Consider the following 27,044-nt stretch of genomic DNA (forward strand, 5'->3'; position numbering starts at 1 on the left):
TGTCCTATCTGTAAGTATCTAATTAAATTTTCTTCTGGAAAATATTCTCAATATGTCGGGTATTTGGTAGAACTTCCTCTTGGGCTCTCCTCCATAATATTTGCATTATCTAATAGAATATACTTATCTGTAACATAACTATATCCTAATGAAGTATAATGTTAGCATAAGAACTTAATATTATCATAGCTTGGCAAACTCTTCTTTATTTGCAATAATATAAGCCTAAGTTGCTTGAATTTCTCAAGCTCAGAATTTGTGCTAACTGGATGAGAGCTGAGCTTACTTTTAACCAGCACACATTATAAGAAAAAGATACGTTTCTAGCAATGAACCAGTAACACGAAACTGAAGGATATTGGCCCATAGAGGAGAACAATTTCACCTTTTAGACACAGCCCCTCACACATGGGTCATGCAGAAGTAAGTCTCTAGGATCTCTTTTTAAGCCTTTTTGGAATTACTGAATGCAGATAGTAAATTACTTAACCTGATGAAACAAATCAATATTGAAAAAAAAAAAAAGACTTCTCCAAAGAACACTGCTGTGTTTTCTCACCTTCTGCTCTCACTTAGGACATTTAATTTTTCTGAGACGCTGGAGAATGAAAAAGGTGAAGTAGAAGAAGCAGCTTTGTTTCTAAGCATCCACCTTTCATTATGGTCCTGAGAGTGCAACAGGCCTTGGAGGGACTCTATGGCCAGAGACCTTTCCTCATAGAACCATGGGTTCTGGAAACTCCCCTTCCCCTGCCTTGGGAGCCTCTAGTCCCATGGACCTACTGCCCTGAGGGTGGAGCTCAGCACCTGAAGGTGCATGGCACAGGGTGCCAGTCAGACCCTCGATCATGGATTTGTAGCTTGTGCTAAATGTCAGGCCAAGCACTTGGCCTTGGCTCATTTCCATCTACCTGTTCCCAGCATGTGTATCACCTCATCTAACAGCAGTCCACCTGTGGCCCATCCTCTGGTGATTGGACCCTCTTCCCTGATGTGAGCTCTTGGGAGATGGGGTGATGTAGTACCTGGGCTCAGCTAGGGCCACAGAACAGCCATGGTGCAGCCAGGGCTCAGCATATAAAACTGTGTGCCTTCAATCTGAGCTCCATTTCCCATCTGTAGAGGGGAGACGAGAACAGCAGTTTTAACTGTGAAATGATGATAGTTCCCTCCCTGTATTCCTGAAAGGGTGAATTACGGTACAGAAAATGCAAGATAAAAGGTACAGTATTTCGCTTGTGCTGGAGGAAGGAGGTGACAGTGACAGGCTGTGATGAGTGGCTATAGGTGCAAAATTGCCTGTTCACATAGGTTTTGCTCCCCTATCTATGACCTGTGCAGGAATCTGTAAGAACAGCTGGTTAAAGGTAGTCATGTATGGCCCAGGGCTGAGGAGAAGGCACAGACTAGCCGGCTCAGGACAGCCATCACATTGACCTCGTTAGCTGCAATCCCCTGTCGGTGAGGGCCAGCATCTTGTGTCCTCTCTGACTCAGATGTCAGGCTGGGAACTGGCTGTCCTGGGCAGCAACCGGCTGATGTAATTCCCGGCTATTGGATTTAAAGGCTGAGGTTTTCTGCAGGGCATGGACCACGAGGCCCTGCTGTTCCCTGAGTGCCAGGGCTGGCTGCCTACCAGACCAAGGCGGTGACAGCCAGTGCGTGGCACTTGGCATTTGCAGCCAGGGACCCAGCTCAGGCTATCCTGCTGTCCTGTAGCTCCCTCAGCCCCAGGTCTGGGAGCTGTGGGAAGAGCTAGATTTGTGATGTCTTTAGTGCCAAACATGGGAGTTGTTTGGGGTTGGCTGAGGGAGCAGACGTGTGTGAATGCCAAAAACCTTCCATTTGCTGCCAATGTTTATACATGTGAACTTAATTTTGACAATTATAGTGGTTACTGCTGACGCTGTTACTAACCAGCAATGCCTGCACAGTTAAGTGAGTGCCTGTGACCACTCTCCCTTCTCTAACTCCATTCACTTGACTGTCACCGAGAGTTAGCATTCCTCAACTCCAAACAAGTGTGTTCTGAGATCTTAGCTGACTGTTATAAAATATAAGAATATAGTACTAGAATAAGCCATTAAAATAATTCAGAGATGCTATTTACCAAAGAGTGCACATTAGGGCCTCCCCGGTGGCGCAGCGGTTGAGCGCTGGGTTGTGAAGCTGCCCGCAGCCTCTGCAGCACCGGTTCGATCCCCGGCTGCTCCCCGGCCACCAGAGGAGGGTCCACATGGCGCGCAGACCTCTCCTGCCGCCCGCTTCTCCCCTCAGCAGTGTACTTCGGTCCTTCTGCCTGCTCTGCTCCCCGCTCTGGCTCTGGTGAATTCTCTCACCCTCCCGCACTTCTGACTGTACCCAGTGCTTGTATAAACAAAAAAACAAAAACAAAACAAAACAGAGTGCACATTAGAAGATGATTTTTTCCAAAAATGCTTTAGGAAAGGCATTTTTTTGTTAGTTTCTTCTAGCTTAATTCATCTGAGAGGCTGCTTAATTCATCTGTCCCTTGGATGGAGCAATGGAATTTCTTGGTGGGTTTTATTAAGAAGACAAAGAGACACAGAAAGCAGATAGTTGAAAGAGACAGGAAGGGGGTGTGAAAGTGGGAAGTAGAGGAAGGGGGTTCTGGGAGTGTGGAAGGTGAAGCACGCAGGCAGGACCCCTGTTGCTTCTAGGATGGCAGTGTGGGTGAGGGGCTGCAACATGAGAGGGCATGGGGCCTGGCTGCTACCACCCGTGGGACCTGCATAGGAAATGGCACTGGTAGCAGGAGGTGACCCCTTCTCCCTTGATGGGGCTGACCGCAGTGCAGGGTGGATCTCATCCTGTGGCATGCAACTCCATGCTCTGGCCTGCCCATCTGTTCACCCAACCCTCTGCCTGTTATCTGGAACCAAACTCAGACACTGGTGTCTGTCGAACTAAAAAGAAACCCTAATAGGAAATGAAGCTCCCTTACTAGCATTCTGGAAGCACCCCAAACAAATGTATTGAAAGTTCAAACTTGTTTTGTGATATTATGTCTTTTTATAAGTGAATGTAGAGCTTCTTCTTTTTTTTTTTTAAGATTTATTTATGTATGCATACAAGAACTTGTGTACAGGCCAGAGGTGTGGGAGGGGTGTGAGAGGATTCACCAGAGACAGAGTGGGGAGCAGAACAGGTAGATCTACTGAAATCACTACAGAGGGGAGCAGCGGGTGAGACAGGAGAGGTCTGCTGCGCCATTTGGATAGCTCCCTAGCAGGGGATCAAATTCATACTGCAGTGGCTGCGGATAGCTTCAAAGGTTCCATCTTAACCCCTTGCTCCACCAGGGAGGCCCTCAATGTAGAATTTCTATCTGACCACAGCATATCTAAGCAACAGGGGTTGTCCATTTTTTTCCTAGGATAAGCCTCTTTTCCCTGGCTTGCTGCCCCATCATACGGGGTTCTGCAGACACCAGTGAGACCAGTTCTCATGAGGTGATGAAGCAGGCACTCTTCACCAGGTATAAAACTGGGTTCTAGTTGCCAGATCTCACACAGGACAGTGGACACTATGTGGCCATAATGCCAGTCTGTGGAATACATTGGATCTTGATCAAATGAGGGCTTTAATCCCTTCAATCCTGAAAATCAAACTGAATCAAGGTTTCAAAATGCCTCTTAGGTATTTTGTCAGCAGAGCTGAGAGTTGCTCATCATATATTGGTAGCACACACCATGTGTGGACAGTAAGCATCATGTGTGAGTAACATCATCATGTGTGAGTAACAAGTATAATGTGCAACATTAATCATGTATGATTAACATTCATTATATATGGGTAACACTTGTATTGTCTATGGGCAACACATCATGTATGGGTGTCATGTAGGAATCATGTATGATTAGTACTCATTGTGTAAGAGTAGTGTGTGTCATGTATGAGTAATACACATTCCATGTGTGACCATGAAAAAAACAAACCGTGAATTTTTCAGCAGGTGTGGATGTACTGAGCAGGTGGTGACTAACTCCTACAAGTGTTCCCTGACTCAGTGGTTCCAAGAGCAGTGTCCTTATCTAGAAGGAAAGACTCTGAAATCCTGTAATCTCCATGCTTATGTAGTATATGATCAGTTAACTACCCAGGGTTGAGATGGAGATGATCACACAGATTCCTCACTAACTCTGTGCTAACTTGTATCAGGCGCAATATGTTCCCTCATTTTACCCCTTAAGTTGCTGGTGCTACTTTTTTCTCCATTTACTCATGAGAAGGAGCTTGGAGTCAGTAGGTAAGGCCACATGACTGCTGATTGTGGGTGGCAGGAATTGAACCAAATATATCCAAACTGAGAAAGTACATTTAAAGAAGGGACCATTTTGGACCTCCCGGGTGGCTTGGTGGGTTGAGTGTAGAACTGTGAAGCTGTCTGTAGCCTCTGCAGCGTGGGTTCGAGTTCCAGCTGTCCAGGGAGATACCCACATGGCACGGCAGACCTCTCCTGTCTTGCCCGCTGCTCCCCTTAGCAATGTTTTTGGTTCATCTGCCTGTTCTGCTCCCTGCTCTGTCTCTGGTGAATTCTCTCACCCTCCAATGCCTCTGGCCTATACCCGAGTTCTTGTATAAAAATAAAATGAATCCTTAAAAAAAAAAAAAGGGACCATTTTACCTCCCAAATAAGACATGGTCTCTTCCTGCAAGTCTCTAACAGCATGGTTGGGAAGAAAACACTGTATCCAGGGGCCTCCCCTGGTGGCCCAGGCAGTTGAGCCCCATGCTGTGAAGCTGTCCACAGCCTCTGCAGCGCTGGTTCGATTCTGGCTGGCCAGTGAGGGTCTCACATGGTGGTGTAGACCTCTCCTGTCATGCCTGCTGCTCCCCTCAGCAGTGTATTTCATTGGTCTGCCTGTTCTGTTCCCACTCTGTCTCTGGTGAATCTTCTCACCCTCTTGTACATCTGGCCTGTACCCTGGTTCTGGTATAAATAAATAAATAAATCTTAAAAAAAAAAAAAAGAAAACACTGTATCCACAAAGGAGCTGAGGATAATCTCTGAAATTCTGAGAGTATAAAATAAAGGATTTAGGTCACACAGGGCTGGAGTGAGTCAGATCAAGGTGTTGTGGAGTGTCTACACAACCTTCCTCCAGTGTTTCTCATGGGAAAGACTTCATATGAGTGAGTCAAGAGAATCAAGAGGAAATTCCAGGTGGGGGAGCACATGTGCAGGTAAGTTAACTAGAAGCAGATGGGGGTAGCCTGGTGGGTTGAGTTTGTTGGTCCATTGGAGTCAGGCTGAGCAGAAGCAGGAGCCTTAAAAGTCAAGGGCACAACTGTTTCCATTTCCCCTCACTTTCCATGTACATGTTGAATGTCTGGTGTGTACCACACACTGTGGGGACACAGCACACAACCTCTGTCCTCAGTTTTGTGGCCTTCAGAGGAAAGGAGCCCTACTAGGAATCCAGAACACGGGTCAACAAATGCTATTGATGGACTATGTGCAAGGACTCTGGAATTGGATGAGCCCAACTGTTACCCCCAAATGATGAAGGCATCTGTTTGAGAACTCACAAGTTTCATCTGAACTCTAGGTAACCAAGAGAACCTGTGGCTGCACATCGATGCTGCCTATGCGGGCAGTGCCTTCATCTGCCCTGAGTTCCGGCATCTTCTAAATGGAGTGGAGGTGGGTGTGTTCTTTGCTCTTTTTTTGTTGTTGTTTAAAGATTTATTTATTTATGCATACAAGAACTGGGGTACAGGCAAGAGGTGCAGGGGGTGAGAGGATTCACCAGAGACAGAGTGGGGAACAGAACAGGCAGATTGACTGAAATACACTGCTGAGGGGAGCAGCAGGTGAGGCAGGAGAGGTCTGATGCACCATGTGGATAACTCATGCTGCAGAGGCTGCAGATAGCTTCACAGGGATGTACTTAGCTCCTTGTGCCACCAGGGAGGCCCGCTCTTTGCTCTTTTATACAATCTTTTTTTTTTTAAAGTGTCATGTTATCAGTGACTTCTTATAAAGATGTGACATTAAATTCACTGTTGTGTTTGTTTCAGAAGTTATTTTCAAACCAGTCCCAGTGATGATTGGAACTTGCATTTCTTATAACATGTTGAGAGCCTTCCCTGGTCATACAGCCTGTCTTCTTGATACTTGCAACTATTTTTTTATTTAATTTAATTAATCTATTTTATAAATCTATTTATTTATTTTTTCTTACAATGTTTGCTTTCTTTTCTCAGCTGTAGTCCCCATAGAATTTCCACCATCATCTCACCTGTGCACCATCACCATAGTCCCTTGTGCTCTTCCTGCCCTAATTTTGATCCCTTTCCCTCCTCTTCCCCTGCAGAATGTCTCTGATTTATAGTTGACTGTTTATTTTGTTTATTTTGTTGCAGGTTTTTTTTGGTTATTATTTTTCCCTTGATCCCCTATATTCCTACTGTAAGTGAAACCATCCAGTATTTTTCTTTTTCTTTCTGACTTATTTCACTGATCATAATCCTTTCAAGCTCCATCCATGTTGCTACAAATGGCATTAGTTTATCTTTTTTGATTGCTGAATAGTATTCCATTGTGTATAGATACCACATCTTGGTGATCCAGTCGCCTATTTTTGGGCATTTGGATTGATTCCAAGTCTTACCTATTGTAAATAGTGTGCCTACAACTATTTTTAATGTATTCAAATCTTAGGCATAACTGGATATGGTATATTTTAGCATATGAAACTGTAGGAACATATGTAGGAATAAGATAAGATCTTAATGCATTTCAGATCAAGGGTAACTTAAAATTCCTTGTCTTTTTTTAAAGATTTATTTATTTATTTATACAATCACTGGGTACAGTCAGAAGCGCGGGAGGATGAGAGAATTCACCAGAGCCAGGGCAGGGAGCAGAACACGTAGGACCGAAGTACACTGCTGAGGGGAGCAGCGGGCGGTAGGAGAGGTCTGCGCGCTATGTGGGACCCTCGCCCGGCAGCCGGGGATGGAACCGGTGCTGCTGAGGCTGCGGGCAGCTTTGCAACCCAGTGCTCAACCGCTGAGCCACTGCGGAGGCCCTAACTTAAAATTCTGACTTGCAATTCTATCTAGCCGGGCTCAATATAATAATCATGTTTTGACCATGTAAGCAAACTTGATATTCACTGCTATCGATATTAAACGAGCAGCTACCAATGCATTTTAATGTCCTATGTCATGTCCAGAATTTGTTAAATATGGCCTGCAATGCCAACTAAAACACTTCCTTCTTTGAGAGAGAGCAATTAAAACTATTGACCAATGCTCTGTCTGCCTAAGTTAAGTCTAGCATAGACTTAACACAGCCATGTCCTGAGGAATGTGCTCTGATGGGCCATTTTGGACTCCAGCATGGTTTTGTTGGAGCAGCTCAAGGGGCAGGAGTTCCTATTTGCCAGAAATTCAGATGTAAATGCAATAAAGGATTGGAGAGGCAGACTTGGGCAGTGAGAAGGAGACAGTAAGTCAGTGAAGCTGTGACTCTGGGTTGTCTGCTCAGAGGCAGAGGTCTCCTGAGACCCCTCTCATATGCGGGTGGGAAGTGAAAGCATGGCTATGGCATTTGACTGCCTGTTTGAAACCCAATTTTACCCTAGGACTGGTTCTATCCCACTGGGGAGGTTAAGTTTCCTCTCTACACCTCACAAATGAAATCTAGTAATGGTTCCTCCTTTGAGGGACTGTTGAAAGAATCGAAGAAGTTAATAATATTTAAAAGCCTTAAAAAAATAATATCTCCCACACAGCATGCACTGTGCATACATTACGTGCTATTATTAATTTTTCACCATGTCCTGGAGAAACTGTCTCCCAGAATCTCTCTCTGATATCATGTCACGCTTGCCAATCAGCTTTCTAATTACCAGTTTGAATTCTCATAATTCCACAATACCAGGAAAGTGGGCATCAGCGGGATAGAATGCAAATATTTCCATCTTTCTTTGAACAGAATAATCTAGTTTTACTAATGTATAAAGAGCTTTCTGGTTTATATCTCCATTGAATTCATTCACTTACTCAATTTTTCATTCAATAATTATTCTGGAGCTCTGAATAGATCAATCTCCAGGTAAATGGTGCTTCAGGAGGCTTCAATAAATATTGGGGAGACAGGTATGGTAGGGAGAAGTCCTGAAAATTGAGTGCTAGCATCCAATCTCTAGATCTGGTGGTTAGTCATGAAGTGTTTGGTGTGAAGAATGAAGAATAAATCTCCATACCATTGTCTGAGAACAAAAGAAATCACCTTGAACATCCCTTAGCCCTCTTAGGGGAGGATATAGACAAGAATAGAAGCTTTTCCTAGGCTTCAGAACCCTCACTGCTCTCAAGGCACAGCAATCTGTGTACCTTAAGCAATGGTAATAAAACTCCTGAGGCTCACAAAGCCTGGATTGACCTCCAGGTCCCATACCAAGGGGTCAAGAGAGCAACTCTTGCCTACAGAGAAAAGTCTATCTGATCCTTTTGGGGAGGTGAAGCCCACACACCATATACTTTCTGTTATGGAGATGCTACACATTGCTGGAAATGTCTTTCCCTGAAGACTCCAGGGAAGAGAGACAAGATACCCATTCCAACTCTATCAGGTTCAGAATTTCAGGGTCTTTTCCTATTACCACTTCCCCTCCCTTTCACATGACATGACATACCGAGGTTTCATCTTTCATGGGGGTGGAGAGAGAGGCCTCACCCTCAGTCCTCCTAGGCAGGCACTGCAGGAGATTCTATCAGCTGCAGTCAGGATTTCATGCCCAACAGTGAGTCATTCCCATTTCCCCTCTATTATTACAGATTCTCTCCTTGCCTTGCTACTCAATGGGTCAGATAAGAGAACTGCAATATCCTGTTGTAGCCTTACCCTAGAGATAAAGAAGCTTTCTCTCTGTCTGCAGGAGGAAAATATCACAGTTGGGTAATGAAAGAAATTTAAACAGATCAGCCAGCCCCCTAGGAGGGAACTAATAAATTCCTAGCAAACAAAGTGCTTCTTTAACCTTTTGTTCTCTTTTATCAACAAATAAAATCCATTCTCATTGTAATTCCCTGTCTGCTTCTCAAAATTACTTTTATTAAAAAAGGTAAGGAAATGAATCTTCAGCCCCCAAGTGGGTTGACATGAGGTAGCATCAGCTGACCAAATGCTGTCTCCTGCCCCCATCGTCACACTGTCATTCATCTGGCCCAGGCCCCTCCTTTCCTCCTCAGACCTCAAATCTAAAGCCAGAGTAAATAGAGGAGTCACAGGTCTTAGGATGATATCAAGGCTTCCTTTAGATTCAACCAGACTGGGGCCCTATCTTTATTTCTGCTTCAATTGTGGATTTAGTGCTGGGGTCTTCAGGGAACTCAGGTCCTGTCCAGCAGTCAAGATAAACCAGGCACATGTTTGGAAATCCTAAGATTTCTAAATCCGAAGAATGCACCACTCTGATAGCTCAGTGAAAATGCAAGGTGCCCTCCTTGGCCACTTTTGTTAGTTGAAATGAAATCTTTTATTTTCTGCTGGAAAATAGGGTGGTACCAAGAATTGATGTGTGAAGTTGGAGCCAGTTGTTTACGTTTGTTATCCATTGGCTTCCAACAATATGTTAGAAATATAATGAAGATTGTCTTTAAAATATTCAGATAACAGGAAGAATTGTTGATCTTTTACATCGATGTTGGTAATCAAATGAAAAATGGGTTATTTCTGATTACTGTAGATTAATTATGAAATTTTCACTTTGCTATCATTTATAAAGATGCATGTATTCTGAGAACTTTGCTAGTTCATGAAGTTGAAGAAACCATGATAGGCATAAACTATTTCATAGGCTAAATCAGTACAATTTCCTAATGTGGTATATATGAAATAAAATTCCCATTATTACTAATATTCAAATAGTAGTTTGAAAGAGAATGTGGATACATTTCATGTGACTTTAGTCTTTGCAGAACTAGAATATCTTTAATATCTTTTAACAGATATTAAAATATAGACACAAATTTTAATATCTCATTTTACGAGGAAAAGTAGAGCTATTAATTTTCCCAAATAAAAATGAATTGAGACACAATTTCAAAGTGGGAGAGTCCATGGAACTGTGAAGTGGCTTATGTTGCCACCAAGGAGTCAATATCACCTCATGGATTAACACAGAAATAACTCCCTATGTCCTTCTTCAGTCTCTCTTTGTTATACTTTGAGTTTCTGCATATTTTGATTTTATCAAATGTCTTCAAGGTGCAGCCCTTGATTCAATTGTGGTAAGTGCTACACCAAATAAGTTTCACACCAAAATAACAGTAAGTGTTAATTGGACGGCTCTGGGTATTATTATCTTGTTCTAACCCCTCATTTATATATACTTTTATTTTTCATTGAGGTAGCATGGATTTATAGCACAGTATATGATTGTGGGGTATAGTTTCACATTTTAGATGTATGGTGTGTTAATTGGGAAAAAAATCTTAATGATACTTAGACATAGAGTTTATTAGATAATCAAAGTGAATATTCTAACCCAGGAAACAGTCTGACAGATTTTGCTCTGTGAGAGCTGCTTTAATAAACACAAGTTTGAATTTAGTTTATGTAAGTAGGAACAGTCAGTTGGTGATGTTAAGAATGTATTCTTGGTAGGATTTCTAGTTCTAAATGTGTCCCAACCTAAAGATATGCTGATCTAGAAGCAGGCAAATCAGGATTTAATCTCTTCCTTCCAGAAGAATGCACTGCAGATGTAGTGGGGAGAAACATGGGGTGGACTGGGGTAGGAGGGGTGGAGAGTTGAGACTGGAGGCACAGGGTTGAAAGAATTCACCAAAGACAATGGAGAACAGAAAAGGCTGACTTATTCAAATACCCTGTAAGAGAGCAAGGGGTGCACACAAAGGAGAATTTGAAGTTCTGTTTTGAGGGCTTTCTTACATGGGATGCGAGTTTGCACCATTTATCTGCTGGGATATCTGATCTCAAATGCTGACCTTTGACAATGTGTCCTGGCCTCTGCTTCTGCATTCCTGGAGCCGGGCTGGTTTTTCTGGTCATGGTGGTTGGTCTATCATCTCCATGGTTGGTCCTCATCTCCAATTCCCTGATCTATTCAAGCCTCCCAAACCTGCCTGCTGGGCAAGAAGTGGGGGCTTAGTTTTAAATATTATTAAATGGTACCCTTACAGGAGAGATGGGTACTCAGGATTAAATCTTCATCTGACTCCTTGGTTTTGGTGGGTGTGAAAAGACTGATTTTACAAAGTTCAAGCAGAAGATTGATTCCCTCAGTCTGTCCTGTTCTGAGAAGATAACTTTGCTCTCTTGCTTGCTAGATAGGAGATGCAGGTGGGGGTAATGTGTTAGTTTTGGTGCCCCAGAAAATTTCACAAATACCTTCACAGTTACCACACCACACCCAACACCAAAATGTTCATAATCCTCCGCCATAGTTAATTGGACCCCCTCTGCCCTTTTTTATCACCCTTCACTCTTCCTCTCTGGTAGCCTCAAATCTAGAGTCAGATTTCTAGAGTTTGTTTTGCTTAGCTTTTTTTCTGTCCCTTTGTTTTGTTCATCTATATTTTACCTGAGTGAAAATCATCTTTCTGCCTCTGACTTATTTTGCTTAGTATAGTCCCCTCAGTTCCATCCAGTTCCATCTTGTTGCGTATGGCAAAAGCTCATCTTTTTCTAGACCTGATTATACTGTGCATATTTACCACATATTCTTAATCTACTCATCTGTCATTGCCAACCCTTCATTTATAAATCTCTGTAGAATCACTGTACCAATGGCCCTCAAATAGAGCATGAAGAACTGAGGCCACAGTCAGGGACTCTTACTCCAAATCCCCTGGTCTTTCCATCACATAAAGAATGAGATTCTTCATTACTCTTCTCCCAAAAACACTCTCTGGACATCTCTGGGTGCCTGGCACTGCATCCTGAGCACAGTGAACCCGGAACATTAGAAATTGTACCGATGATCTTCATAGCCAGTGGACCCTAAGCCTTGTCCCAGAGGATGCCCCTCTGCAGGACACCTGGCACATATCAGCCCAACTCAGCAAGCCTTTCACTTCCTGCAGGGAGCCTAGTTTAGGGCCACCTGAAGCTTCTGTCCATGTCGTATTATAATAGGTCTTATCAAACCACCCCACTCACACTGGAGTAGGAAGACAGTACTGTAATCTCATCCCTACGTTCCACAAGGCCACCTCCTGACTGACTTAGCAACCACAAATCATCAATAGTTGCTGTGTTTGTACTGAGGAGTTGCTTCATTCAAGAGCTGGGGATTCATGACTGTAATTTCATGACTTCTCCACAAAGCGTATCTCCCCATTCTTGTCTTCAAGGAGTAAGCAGTTGAGAAATTACAAACCCTAATTATCTGAGCTCGCTCTCTCTCTTTGTGCTCCAGCTTCATGTTTCATATGGGATGAGGCATTGTTATTCCCATTTTTAAATGAATACAAAAAGGCTCAGACAGGTCAGGGGCTGTCCTAGTGAGTTCCAGGATCCAGACCTTCTCAAATGGCCTCAGTCAGCATCATCCCCAAGTCCTACACCTGTTATTCCCTTTCCTTTGTCAGAGCACAAAACAAAAATCATCCTGTATACCTCTGAGTCCTTCTCAAGCAGAGCAAGGAATCAAAATAGCATCAGACATAAGATGGGTTAACAAAGGGAAAAATAAACAATTTAATAATATGCATATGAGGAATCCTCATTGTTGTAAATTTTAATTGATAACGGGGGCCAGGAATATTGTGTTTGGGGGCTTGGCGCATCAAGGATAGAGAGGGGGGAGACTTTACATGACAGACAAGAAGGGGATGATCTGATTCTTACTCTGAGAGTAAAAGTGAGATTCTTAGGTAGACAGAATATGTTTAATGATAAATTTCAAACTTGTTGAGGTCCCCAAACTTTATTTTCCTGGGTCATAAAAGATAGAGTAATGATTGCTTCTTTGATTGGGGAAGGGGTGCTAGTTAAGGACATATAGATCTCTTCTGCAGTTAGAAAAGGGTAATTAGGCAAGAACAGAAAATTTTCCTACCCTCCTTTCGGGCCCTCACTTTTCTCAAGCAAAACAATCTGCATTTTTTTAAGTAATGGTAATAAAACTGCTAAGGTTTACAGGACCTTGGTTGACCTCTAATTTTCATTCCAAGTTTACAAGAGGTCTGTTCTGGGCCTATTGAGAAAAGTTTATGTGACCCTTTTGAGCAGATTGACCCACATCTTCTTAAGGACTCGTGTTGCATGTGAGAAAGCACACTGTTCTTTATTGTGAATGGGATCTTGTGTTATAACCAAACACTAACAACTATTTTATTTTGTTGTTATTATTCCTTGGCAGTTTGCAGATTCATTTAACTTTAACCCCCACAAATGGCTTTTGGTGAATTTTGACTGCTCTGCCATGTGGTAAGTTTCCCTTTCACCATCTACTCTATATTCACCAATCTTTGAATAATGACTTCAATGAAAGAAACTCCACGGATGAAGGTACCAGTGCCATAGGAGCACATGCACCTCTCACTCACTGCTTACTTCCACTTCTGAACTATGGATGGAATTTTTGCTAAGTCTTACCCTGGTTTTGTACTGTTACCTAGAATATATTAATGCAACATAGTGATACAGGAAAAGAGGAAGCTAATAAAGAAAAAATTCATTTGATTTATGCAGAATAACACAAATCAAGTGCAAGGAAATTTCATCACATATTTCTAATTCAGTTGCTTCTGTGTTTTTATTCTTGGATGCATAATGAATCTCACTCAAATGCTTAAAAACATTTGCTAACAAAAAATGAAAGTCATCCTATTTCCTAAGAAGTTACCTGGGAAAATATTAATAGTAGTGCCATAATCATGTTAGTTCTACTTAGAGCAAGAAAAAGAACTTAATAATTGAAGTGGATAATTTTACATCACATTGATGTTTAAAAAATAATGATGACTAGGAGGAGGAGGGGAATACCAGTTTATAACTAATTTGATTTTTTGTTAATTTGTTTGAATTGTTGTTAAAATGGGGCAACTCAACTGGAATGCAACAGGCAACTGGAAACCCAAGATGTGTTGTAGATTTGCTTACAGTCTCACTACCCAGGCCAGGGCTTGCAGATGCAGCATTTAACAGCAATAGGGGTAACATATTAATAACTAGAAGTGAGAAAAAACAGAGAATTTCCTATCTCACCGGATACAGGTGGAGAATGTATACACATATATCTAAAGCAATACTCATTTTACAAACACACACACAAATAAAAGGACACATATAGAACATGTGGGAATTGTTCCAGTTGGATGCAAAAAGAAAATGGAGCATTATGCTGTTTTTTGGTCTGAATGAAGCAAATTCAGGTACAGATCCTATTTCCACTTTCATTCAAGCTGTCACTGATTACACTTTTTCTCTAACTGCTAAGAATACTCCTGGATTTTTAACCATGTAAGTACAGCCTAAAAAGCCAAAGATGAATAGCTGGACTGCATCATCCCTCCTGTTTGCAAGGCAGCTGCTCCCTGCTATGGGTGTGCTATGCACTTGTGGTCCAGTATGGACAGTCAGTGTGTCTGCGGAGGATGCAAGACAGGAAGAGCTGTGTAACATGGTGACAGGGAGTGGGAGAAAGCGGGGAATCTACTTAGAGGTTGTTTAGCCCTGTCCTGTGTATTTGTAGAATCCAAAGTATATATTTTGCTATGAGATTATTGCAGTAATATGAACAATCCCAACACAATTGCATACAAATAAAAGGACTGGTATAAGAACCAGTTTTAGAAATGGATAATCATCCCTTTACTCTTAAGATTTGAAAACAAGCAAACAAATAATCTTAAGTGATGAATATTTTATAGATATGTTTAAAGATTTTGGTAATACAACAAAGAAGTCTCATGGACATTTTTGTATTCCTTAAAATAAGAAGGCTCTCTCTTTTGTTTAATGAAATTTTACCAATGGTTAGTTCATAATTTAAAGTAAACACATTGGTTATATTCTCCAAATATCAAAATGGACAAGATAATTGAAGTTTCTAAAACTTGCAATCATCATAAGCATAGTAAATACATTTCATAATGATTTCATTATTCTGTTCATAAGTCATTTATTATTCATTTGGTTTTTTTGAGTCTTTTATATAAAAATAAGTATCATTCTGCTCAGATCTGAATGTCTCTTTGCTATCAAATATTTTCCAAAGAGAGCTTCAAATTCCACACACTAAGATCATATTTTATCTATATTGCAAAAAAAGAAGTTTGATTTAAGAAAATAGAATGTCCTCACAATGGTCTTATAGCTTTTGTGCATCTCTCTTACACTGGGGATTTTTAAAAATTCGATTTCTTTGAAAGATTTTTTTTCTAAATTTCCTTTTTTTATTTATTAAATTGTTTTTCTTACATCATTGTAGTCCCCATAGTTCTCCTCCACCATAACACCCATTAACATTCACCATATTCCTTTGTGTTCTTTCCTATCCTGTTTTGACTTCTACCCACTTTGCTGTATGCCTCAGTTCTATGGTCGTGCTAGTTTTGACTTTTTCTTGATCTTTTGTTTGATTTCTCTAGATTCCACATATAAGTGAGACCATCAGTTTTTATCTTTTTCTTTCTTATTTATTTCTGCTAGCATAATCCCTTCCAGCTCCATCCGTATTGCCACAAATGGCATGAGTTTTTCTTTTTTTTAAAAAAACTTGGTTTATTTTTAAAGATTTATTTATTTTATACAAGAATTGGGGTACAGGCCAGAGATGGGGGCGGTGAGAGGATTCACCAGAGACAGAGCAGGGAACAGAACAGGCAGATGGACCGAAGTACACTGCTGAGGAGAGCAGCGGGCAAGACAGGAGTGGTCTGTCCTTCCATGTGGGTTTCTCCCTGGCCAGCCGGGAATCAAACTTGTGCTACAGTGCTGCGGACTGCTTCATAGGTTGCGTCTTAACCCCTGCGCCACCAGGGAGGCCCGAGTTAGTCTTTTTTAATCACTGAATAATACTCCATTGTTTAAATATACCACAAGTTTTGGTCATTTCATCTATTTGGGGGCATTTGGGTTGTTTCCATGTGTTGGCTATTGTAAATAGTTGTAAATAGTGCTGCAATAACCACAGGAGGGCAGATTTCCTATTGAATTAGTGTTTTTGTGTCCTTGGGGTAGATTCCTAGAAGTGGAATCACTGGATCATATGGTAGTTCCATTTTTAGTGTTCTGAGTAAACTTCACACAGCTTTTCATAGTGACTGGACAAATTTACATTCCTACCAGCAGTGTAAGAGGGTTTCCTTTTTCTCCACACACTCATCAGCATTTGTTTCAGGTTTTTTAATGTGGCACATTCTTATTGGAGTAAGGGGTATCTCATTGTGGTTTTGATTTGCAGTTCCCTGGCAATTAGTGATATTGAACATTTTTTCATATGCATTTTGGTCATTTGCATTTCTTCTTTAGTGAAGTATCTTTTTAGTTCTTCTACCCATTTTATGACTGGGTTGTTTGCTTTGGTTAATTTGGAAGATTTTTAATAACTCTAGTTATGGAAAGATTTGAGTCTAGAACTTGTTTTAGAACCAAGAGTGCACAATTTTTTTTATTTTATATCTATATGTGTATATATTTTACATCATTGTTCATTTTTGTACAATGTTTGATTCCTCCTCTCAGATGTAATCCCCATAAAATTTCCATTACTATTTCACCCAAGAACTCTCACCTAGTCTCTTTTTTTATTTTTTATTATTATTTTTTTAATTTTATACATCATTTTATACATCATTTTTCATTTTTGCACAATATATGTATTTTCATCTTGGTTATAGTCCCCATACAATTCCCACCCCCCTTGTTTTCATCCTACTCCCTCCTCCCGCCCCCATAGTGTGTCTCTGGTTTATAGTTTCTTGTTGATTTTGATTTTTACATGCAATTTGCAGTAACACGGATGGAACTGGAAGGGATCATGCTCAGTGAAATAAGCCAGAAAGAAAAAAAAAATACCAGATGGCCTCACTCATAGCAGGAATTTAGAAAACCCAAATAAGGGACCAGGAAAAAGACTAATTACAATAAAGTAAAAATCAAAATCACCTAGTCTCTTGTGCTCTGCCCTCCCCTGTTTTGATCTGTCTCCCTCCCCTCTCCTGCTGTATGTCTCCGATTTATAGTTTGCCTGCTAGTTTTGTTTTGTTTTTTTCTGACTTTGTTTGGTTTCCCATGTTCCTCCTATAAGTAAAGCAAATTTGTGTGTCATCCTTGTGCAGGGGCCCTGCTAATCTTCTCTTTATTGTTCCAATGTTAACGTCTGTGCTACTGAAGCAAACAGAAGAGGATACAAATTTTGTGTATCATTTTGGTTTCTTTGCCCCCATGCCCTTTAGCAGTTGGAATTTGTTCCAGCTGTTGCTATTACCAAGAAGTGGTCTGGCCCTCATGCAGTTGGCCAGATGCAGTGTTGTAGATTTTAAAGACAAACTTAAGAAGCTGTACTTTCAATATAACATAGAATTCTTCTTCCTCTCTTCCCTTAAAGTCATCCTCAGTAATGTGTCTGGTGACAAGGAGAGACCTTCCTCACCTTGGGTCCCATTCCATGAAAGAGCTCCTGATGCCTACAAAAGATGTTTCTCTGTGTGTGTGTTTGTGTGTGTATGCAGGTGCACCTGCACATATGCAACTATCTGCTTGCTTGTTTAAATTATAATTTATAATAACATTAAAATTTACCCAAAAAAGCAAAGACAGGACCTAAATATTGAGGAGCAGACCACCACATCACAGACCCACAGGACACACAGACAATGAATAAAGTACAATAAGAAATTGCAAATACAAAGAATTCACTGAATGTAAACTGCAGCAAGACTTATGCTTACAGCTACACTTGGAGACATAATAGAAAAGTGCAACTCAAGAAAATAATGAGCTAACAGCCCAAATTAAGCTAGAAAACAGCAGCAGATTAATTGTCAAGAACTAGAAGGGGAAATAATAAAGATTTAAAAATATTAAGAAGAAATAGAAAATAAGGGTAGAGTAAAGCAATGAAGTCACATGTTGGTCCCTGACCCACCTGAAAACATAGATGATCAGTGGGAAAATGGATCAAAAATAGAAGAGACACAGATGAATTTTATTGGAAATTGAAGGACTTAATCACAGATGCAGACATTTTTTTAAATAGTAAGTAGGGGAATACTATGAATAACATTTTGCCCCAAATTGGGATTAATAACATTTGCCCCTATAATTCATATTCAATATTCTACATGTTCAACACATATTCAATAACTACAAAGTATATTACCAAAACTGACTCAAGGATAAATAGAAAAACTGAAAGATCTTGTAGCTATTAAAGATGACGTGCCAGTAGTTAAATTCATACAACAGAAATATCCAATACTCCTAATAGTAAGTTCTATCAAACTTTCAAGGTATGTATCAGTCCAATGGTAACATGGTTTGACCACCACATGTTTTTTGATTTCAAAAAAAAAAAATTGCTGCTAGTCATTGCTAGTAGTCTATGGGAAGAGAAATGTGAATTTCATTTACAAAAGCCAGTTTTTTACCCCATTCTTTTTGTTCCCCCTCTCTTTAAAGTTAGGCTCAGAGCTCTCCCAGTACGGAGAATCCCAAGGAAATTCCTCCATTGGTTCCTCATATAATACCAATGATACATCAAAATGCACCAAAATGACTGTACATTCACACAATCAATGGCACCCACTAAGAAGTGGAAGAACCACAAGTCATAAGTAGCACCCATTAGACTGCTTACTGCCACTCACTGACATGGTCTGTCTTTTAACCCTTTGAAGAAATAACAATTGCCTTGCATAAAAAAAAAAATAACACTTTCTCTCTCTCTCCTCATTTGTAAGTCACATATTGACCTCCTTATTTTATGCTTGCTGGCATTGATCTGCAAGGACTCTCATATTATATTTGATTTCAAACCTAAGCTACAATCACATTGACCTTTCTTCTCTAGTTTGCCCCAAGAACACTCTATTTGGTACAAATTATGTTGAGATGATGTCTATGCTGCCAGTTGAGGCAGAGAAGCAAGTGCTAGACCTTCAAGTCCCAGTCCAAAGGAGAATTTGGAGCTTAGCTGGCAGTAACACCCTTCGTGTTCTGTGGGACAAGTAGGTGGGAAAGACCTGGGCTCTGAGGGCAGCATGCCCAGCACCAGGCACAGCTCCTCAGTGCGTCCTCTCAATTTTCACTAGTGTTGCCTGCCACAGCCAGGCACCTTGTAGTCCTGGAAGGATAGGCGGGTAAACACTACCCTACTAGTTGTCTCCTCCAACATCAACGCAATAGCTCTAGATACCACTAGGCATCCCATAACTCAGTTCAATTCTGACACTCCCCAGAGTCAGCACAGACCTCAGAAGTTTAAAGGCCTCAGTCCCACAGACTGACTGCAGGTCAGAAACCAATCAAAAATAGTGCATCCCAGATTACCCAAACTTCTGTCCAACTTGACCACAAATACAGTCATTCCCACAACCCCTGCTCTTTCAGGTTTGATAATTCACTAGAACAACTCACAGAACTCAGGAAGCACTTCACTCACATTTACTTGTTTATAATAAAGGGTGCAAATGAACAGTCAGATGGCAGAGATGCATAGGGCAAGGTGTGGAACTTGGTGGGGGGGCACAGAGCTCCCTGTCCTTTGGGGTGCATCATGATGTGTCCAGCACAGAAGCCTCTCTGAACTCTACAATTTAAGGGGGTTATGGCAGTTTTAATTCCATAGGTATAATTTATTAACTCATTGGTCATTGGTAATTAATTCAATCTCCAACTATCTCACTTTCGCAGAGATTGGGGATGGGGGGAGGCAAATTCCCACCCCTCTGATTATGCTCAGAAGAAAAAAATAATACTGGATCATTTTGCTTATAGGAGGAATATAGGGAAACCAAAGAAAGGGTCAAAAAAAAAAAAAGAGACAAAACTTGCAGGCAAACTGTAGATCTGAGGCATACAGCAGGGGAGAGGGAGGGAGAGGGATCAAAATGGGGGGGAAGAGCACAAGGGACCATGGTAACTGTTGACAGGGGGTGTAGTGGTGGAAGACTTATGGGAACTACACCTGAGGGGAAAAATCAAAAAAAGAATAACGATGAATGAAAATAAAAATGTTTAATAAAAAATAAATTAATTAAAAAAAAACAAAGCAAATTTCCACCCCTCTACGACTGGATTTTCCTGATGTCAACTCCCTCTTAATGCTATCAGGGCCAGCACCTGTTATGTCATAAATATATGAGAGATATGTATCATGGCACCCAAGGGCTTAAGAGACGTATGCCAGTAAGCTGAGACAAATACCAAATATTTGTCTTTATTATACTCCCACCAGTACTTGAAGGTCTGCTGGTGACTGCTGTGCTACAGTGAGGTGGGGCGATGAATTTGTGCAGACTGGGGCCTGCAGCGGAGTCCCCAAGCTAGTGTGCTGAACTGAGCAAGGATGAAGAGGGGATAGGAGGAGCAAAGCTGTCGATGTCCATCTCAGGCACATCCTTATTGAGTGTCATTCTCTCTTCTCTAAAACCAGGGTGAAAAGAGAACAGACCTAACTGGAGCCTTCAAACTGGACCCTCTCTACCTGAAGCACAGTCACCAGGATTCAGGTAAGCCCTGGCCTTCTTTTCTATTGTCTCTGTCCAGTTTTGTTGTCATCAGAGCTATACCAAAGTGCCAGGGAGCCAGAAAGGAATCCTGTTCACAGAGATCTCCCTGAGGGGGCAGGGGTGAGGCTTTGGACTTGTTGGCACCCCCACTCCAGAATTGCTCAGCACAGGAGCAGCAAGGGGAGATGATTGGCAGCACACATGGCTATCAATCCTGATGGACACCTCCAACAGAGAAACCTAAGATCATGACTGCCTGGTATCTCTCTGAAAGAGCTTACTTCCACTTATTATCAATTCCAGTGGGGCCAGGGGAGGTGGGGAGGTGATGGTGGCAGGGGAAGATTGTTGAGTTGCAAGATGAAGAGTATAAAAAGTGAAGGGTAATAGAATGAGGCTTCAATATGGACACCTGCAAAGTCTGGTGGGGAAGCAATGGGCAGGTAGCCTGAGAGCAGCTACAAACATCTCCAGAGACATTTCTCCAGAGGTTACTCAGGACTTCTTCATGCATCTCAGTTCCTCCAAAACGCAAACTAGTGCATCTAAGGCTGTCTTTTCCTGTGAGATTCCGCAGTGCCTACTTCCTCCCTGTTAAAATAGTACAGATTCCTTAAAAAAAAAGGCTATTAAGAAAAAATACATGTGGTCCTGATGAAATAAAACGCATAGGGGCAGCCCACAAATGTTTGGGGGGAAGAATCGGTGTGTAGGTTGGAGGCGCAGGGGTGAAAAAAGACAGCATGGAGAATAGAAAAGGGGGATTTATTGAAATGCTTTGCTGAGAGGAGAAGGGGGCAAGACAAAAAGGGCTATCATCACAGACAGAGAGGAACCCCAGGCTTTATTTACACTCCAGGTATTGCTGATTGGTTAAGGTGACTGGTTTTGGTGTGTCCTGACTACTGATCTGAATTAGCAAAATAAACCATCAGTTTAAAAGCCCAGTTCCCATGGCAGTCCTGTCCACTCCTTTTATGCATTCAAGCCTCCCAAATTTGCTTTCTGGGCAAGGAGTCAGGGGTTAATTTTAAAATTTAGCAGTGAATCCCTATGTTTATTGCAGCACAATTTACAATAGCTAAGATATGGAAACAATCCAAATGCCCCAAAACAGATGACTGGATCAAGAAGGCGTGATACATAAACACAGTGGAATATTACTCAGCAATCAAAAAAGATAAACCCATGCCATTCCTAGCAACATGGATGGAGCTAGAAGGGATCACGCTCAGTGAAATAAGCCAGAAGGAAAAAGAAAAATATCAGATGGTTTCACTTATATGAGGAATATAAAGGAGCCAAATAAGAGAGCAGGAAAAAATAATTATAATAATAAAAAAACAATTTAGCAGGCAAGTATAAATCAGAGACATTCTGCAGGGGAGAGGGAGGGAAAGGGATAAAAATGGTGGCAGGGTAGCGGGGAGAAGGACTATGGTGATGGTGCATAGGTGAATTGGTGACTACAATTTACGGGGACTACACCTGGGAGGAATAAGCAAACCTTGTACAAAAATGAACAATGATGTAATAAATATATATATAATGTATATATATAATAAATTTAATGTGAGAAAAAAATAAAATTTAGCAGTGATACCACCATGACGAGAAGGAAGCTTTCCACTGCCACAGTGATTGGCTTACTTTCATCCATTTGCTAGGCAGCTCCTCCCACAAGGAGCTCCTGAGAACCTATACCTGAATCACTCGCAAGCTCTCTGCCGCCAGAACTGTGCCCACTTGGCTCACTGGGGCACAGCGCAGCCCCTGGAGGGAAAGGCAGGCTGAGTTGTGAAAGTTCTGTCATCTTCACTTTGTTTTCTTAGATAAAATGGATACTTGGGGATCCTGGGGGGCCATGGAATGGAGAATATTTGACCCACCCTCCTAATTTATTGATGAGGAATCCTGTGGAAAATAATGTGGAAAATAATGTCATTTTGACCCCTGTGGAAAATAATGTCATTTTGAAGACGATGGCAGAAATGGAAGCGGCAGCGACTAAAGTAGAAGCGCAGCCACTGTCTCCTCACAACCAGACACAATGTAAACATAGAAACAAGATTCTATTCTGCTCAGAACCTAAAACTGCCTTGGCAAATAAGTCTAGTCTAAAAAATATGGAAATGGCATAAAATAATGCAAAATTATGAACCAGAACTGTCAAAGTTCTCATATTTTTCAAAATACATTTCATGTTTGAATAATTACAATCTCAGTTATCATCATGGCAGTTTAAAACCAAAATGTCCCTTCTGACCATTTATCTACTAGCACTGGTTTTGACAAAATTAAGTGAAGATGCTTTGTTTGATATATTGAACAGAACATGTTTTGACAATGTACCTTTCCAAAAATCCCATTGAACGTGTGCTAGAAAGTTATTGATTCATTAATTAATCTTTTTTTAATGGGGGTGGAGGGGTGGAGTGGGAGGGGGAGCTAGGGTCCAGAGATGAAGCAAATAAAATATGTGGCCTATGTTGTATTAATCAATGGCAGATAAGAAAATCCATTTAACCAGGCACTTCAGTTTGTTAAAGTTTTATAATTTTTTTAAAAGATTTATTTTTTATGTGTAGAAGTGGGGTATAGGCCAGAGGTGTGGGGGATGAGAGGATTCACCAGAAACAAAGTGGGGAACAGAACAGGCAGACTGATGAAATACACTGCTGAGGAGAGCAGCGGGTGAGTCAGGAGAGGTCTGCTGCGCCATGTGGATAGCTCCCTGGCTGGGGATCTAACTCATGCTGCAGTGGCTGCAGATAACTTCATAGGTTGCGTCTTAACCCCTTGCACCACCAGGGAGGCCCAAAGTTTTATAATTTTGAGGTGAACTTTTTTTAAAATCCGAATAGACTTGGAGATCTCTTTATGAACTAAAACCATTATTCATTGTGCTAGTCTCAAATGCATTTGCTCTAACTTGCAGAAGATTGATTTATGCAAATTATATGTCTAAATTTCCTTAACCTGGTTACTTTGACTTATTGGGAGGGATTTAGAATATCTCTAAGGCATCATCTCCAACATAGGCTGTGTGTTTTCTGTGGTTCCAGGTTTTATACAGTCACTTCCCCCTATTTTATTTTATTTTTATATATTTTTTAAGATTTATTTATTTATTTATGCATACAAGAGCTGGGGCACAGGCCAGAGATGCGGTGGGGGTGGGGGGTGGCGGTGAGAGGATTCACCAGCAACAGAATGGGGAACAGAACAGGCAGATTGACCGAAGTACACTGCTGAGGGAGCAGCGGGTGAGACAGGAGAGGTCTGCTGTGCCATGTGGGTTTCTCCCTGGCCGACTGCGGATCGAACTTGTACTTCAGTGGCTGCGGATAGTTTCATAGAGTGGTATTTAACCCTTTGAGCCACCAGGGAGGTGCTATTTTATTTTATTTTATTTTAAGATCTATTTATTTATGCATACAAGAACTGGGGTACAGGCCAGAGGTGTGGGGAGTGAGAGGATTCACCAGAGACAGAGTGAGGAAAAGAACAGGCAGACTGACTGAAGACACTGCTGAGGGGAGCAGCAGGCGAGACAGGAGAGGTCTGCTGCGCCATGTGGGTTTCTCTCTGGCCTGGGAAGGAACTCATGCTGCAAAGGCTGTGGATAGCTTCTGTGCTTAACCCCTTGTGCCACCTGGGAGGCCCCACTATTTTAGCTCCCATAGGGCAGTCCTTCCCCTGCAGTTTCAGTTCTCACTGATGGCTCCAATTCAACACCACCTCTGTCAACACCACCTTCTCTTCTGATTCTATGCCTGCCCTAGGGGTTGTAGAAGTTTCCTGCTTTGCTAATTTTCAATTGCTTCCTTATCTCTTTGTCCTTTCCTTCTCCTCTTGATAGGAAAGTAGACTCTCCAGAAGGTATGGCCACTGCCTTGTCTCACATCTCCTTAGATGGTGGAACAGGAAGACAGAGGAGCCACCAGGGAGGCCCTGCAACAGGAGTTTGATCCTGAGCCAGCCAGGGAGCAACCCACAATGCGCAGCAGATCTCTCCTGTCTGGCACAATGCTCCCCTCAGCAGTGTATTTCAGTACATCTGCCTGTTAATGCTCCCTGGTCTCTCTGCTAAATCCTCTCATCCCCCTCACCTCTGGCTTACATCCCAGTTCTTGCATGCATTAATAAATAAATCTTTAAAAATAAAACAAATTATACAAAGTGAATAAGAATTCAACAAGCAAGTTTTGGAAGAAGCTGGAATAGTGCAATTCTTCCCTTTATCTCCTTATTGCTCTCTAGTTTTTGAATTAGTTGTCTTTTCTTGCTCTGATCCACATGGCAGATAATATAGCTAACAGTATTTTATATTAGATATTTTACATTAAATATCTATTGTTACTAAAGAAAGATTAACCTTACTCTCTTGGTCCTAAAAGCAAAATGGTAGGAAGAACTTGTTGGCCCAGTTTGGTACAAATGACTGCCCTTACACCAATCAACCATAAATAGATAGGCAAAGTTAAATATGAATGTGTAATCTCCAGCAGGAACCATGTGAATAGAATTGGACAAGAGGCAGTCCTACACAAAAGGGACAAAACAGACAAAACATTAGATGTCTCTTGCAAAGACTGACTTGGGATGGTGGTACCTGAATTAGAGATAAGAGGGATTCATAGACTTAATGGTGAAAATCATGTACATACAGTTTTTGTTATAATGATGTACTTCTGAAACCTATATGTGTTATAGTCCAATGTTACTTCAAAAAAAAATTTTTTTAAACAAGGATTCAAGGAATAATTAGGGGAAAATCTACAGGTGATTTTCTTGGGGGAAGGATTGGTGAAAGAAAAGAAGTTAAGAGTGACTTTGAGGTTTCTGATTTCCTGTCAAAAAGGGAAAAAATGGTATTTAAATCAAATCAAATTATCTTAAACAGAAAAAATAGCAAAAAAGCAAAATGTTGTTCAAGAACAATGAAGGAATTCTCAGAATGGATTTAAGCCAAGGACATCTGATTAAACTTTATTGGGCTCAGAATTAAAAAAACAACAAACAAAAATCCCACACAGTATTTCTTTTATTTTATCCCACTTTTATAGAAAAGCTGTTTCCTATCAAAATATTTGCTATGGCTATTTGAGGCCAAAAAAAAAAAAATCTGCTTTTGCATTTTCCCTAAAAATTCTATTAATCAACACAAGCAATGACCCATTTTGTTTTTCTAAGCAGATCACCAAAAATTAACTTAACATTTTATTTTTTTTGACATTAAAAATATTTTATTGGAAAGTTTCAGTTTCAGAGAATGGAAGCAAAATTTGATCAAGGACATCATATATTAATAATGAACTATGTAGACTGTTTCATAGTAAAAAGTTTCTTAAAAACTGAACATACTAGAAATAAGCATTATTATGAAGGTGCACATTTTTAAAAATGAAAATTTTAAATAATATATTAAAGTTATAGAATATAAATTATTATGCTTATTAATGAAAAGATTTTATATTTTATGACAGAGCTGCCTTGAAAGAGTTGTTATATTTCATTAGTGTCTTTTTTTTTTATGTTGGATAGAATTGACAGATGGGAAATATAATTCCAGAGTGTCTGCCAAATTATGACCATGAATTACTTAAATTTGTCAGAAAAAGATTGACTGCTGGCAGATATGCATTAAAAGCAAATCTTTATGTAACAAAAAAAAAAAAAAACATGTTTTCAACTAGATGAAAGTACTCAAGCAAGGAACGGATGCTTTGAATATGATAGTTGGTGGCATTATTAGTAAAATCACCCTGCCCAGCAGACTTACACTATATTCCTGGTGGAAAAATTCCACATATATTTTTATTTTATTTAAATTTTTTTTAAAGATTTATTTATTTTATTTATATAAGCACTGAGTACAGTCAGAAGCGCGGGAGGGTGAGAGAATTCACCAGGGCCAGAGCGGGGAGCAAAGCAGGCAGAAGGACCGAAGTACACTGCTGAGGGGAGAGCGGATGGCAGGAGAGGTCTGCGCACCATGTGGGACCCTCCTCCAGTGGCCGGGGAGCAGCTGGGGATTGAACAGGTGTCGCAGAGGCCGCGGGCAGCTTCGCAAACCAGCGCTCAACCACTGCGCCACCGGGAGGTCCATATATTTTTAAATATGTGAGAAGTAATAGTATCTAGAGCAATTAAAGTAGGCTTTCTCAAGAAATTTGTATTTTGTGTCCTGAATTGTGCAATTCCATTCCTAAGTATTTACCCAAAGGACACAGAATCATTATTCAAAAGGGTACCTGCACCCCTATGTTTATAGCAACTTTACATTTTAATAGTTATCCACTGGGTACATAAGTATATATTTTGTTCTGGATGGATTTCATTCTAGTGCTATTAAA

At 40.9% G+C, this 27,044-nt stretch overlaps 1 protein-coding gene and 1 pseudogene across 1 annotated transcript in view; both read right to left on the reverse strand.

The window, feature by feature from the left end:
- Positions 1-27,044, reverse strand: part of ZPBP (zona pellucida binding protein) — a 172,569-nt gene that overhangs the window by 85,952 nt on the left and 59,573 nt on the right. The gene's annotated exons all lie outside the window — the stretch shown is intronic.
- Positions 17,257-17,350, reverse strand: LOC119237813 (U6 spliceosomal RNA; annotated as a pseudogene).

This window comes from Talpa occidentalis, unplaced genomic scaffold (assembly GCF_014898055.3).
Source record: "Talpa occidentalis isolate TD23 unplaced genomic scaffold, MPIMG_talOcc4v2.1 talOcc4.10, whole genome shotgun sequence".
Taxonomy (NCBI): Eukaryota; Metazoa; Chordata; class Mammalia; order Eulipotyphla; family Talpidae; genus Talpa; species Talpa occidentalis.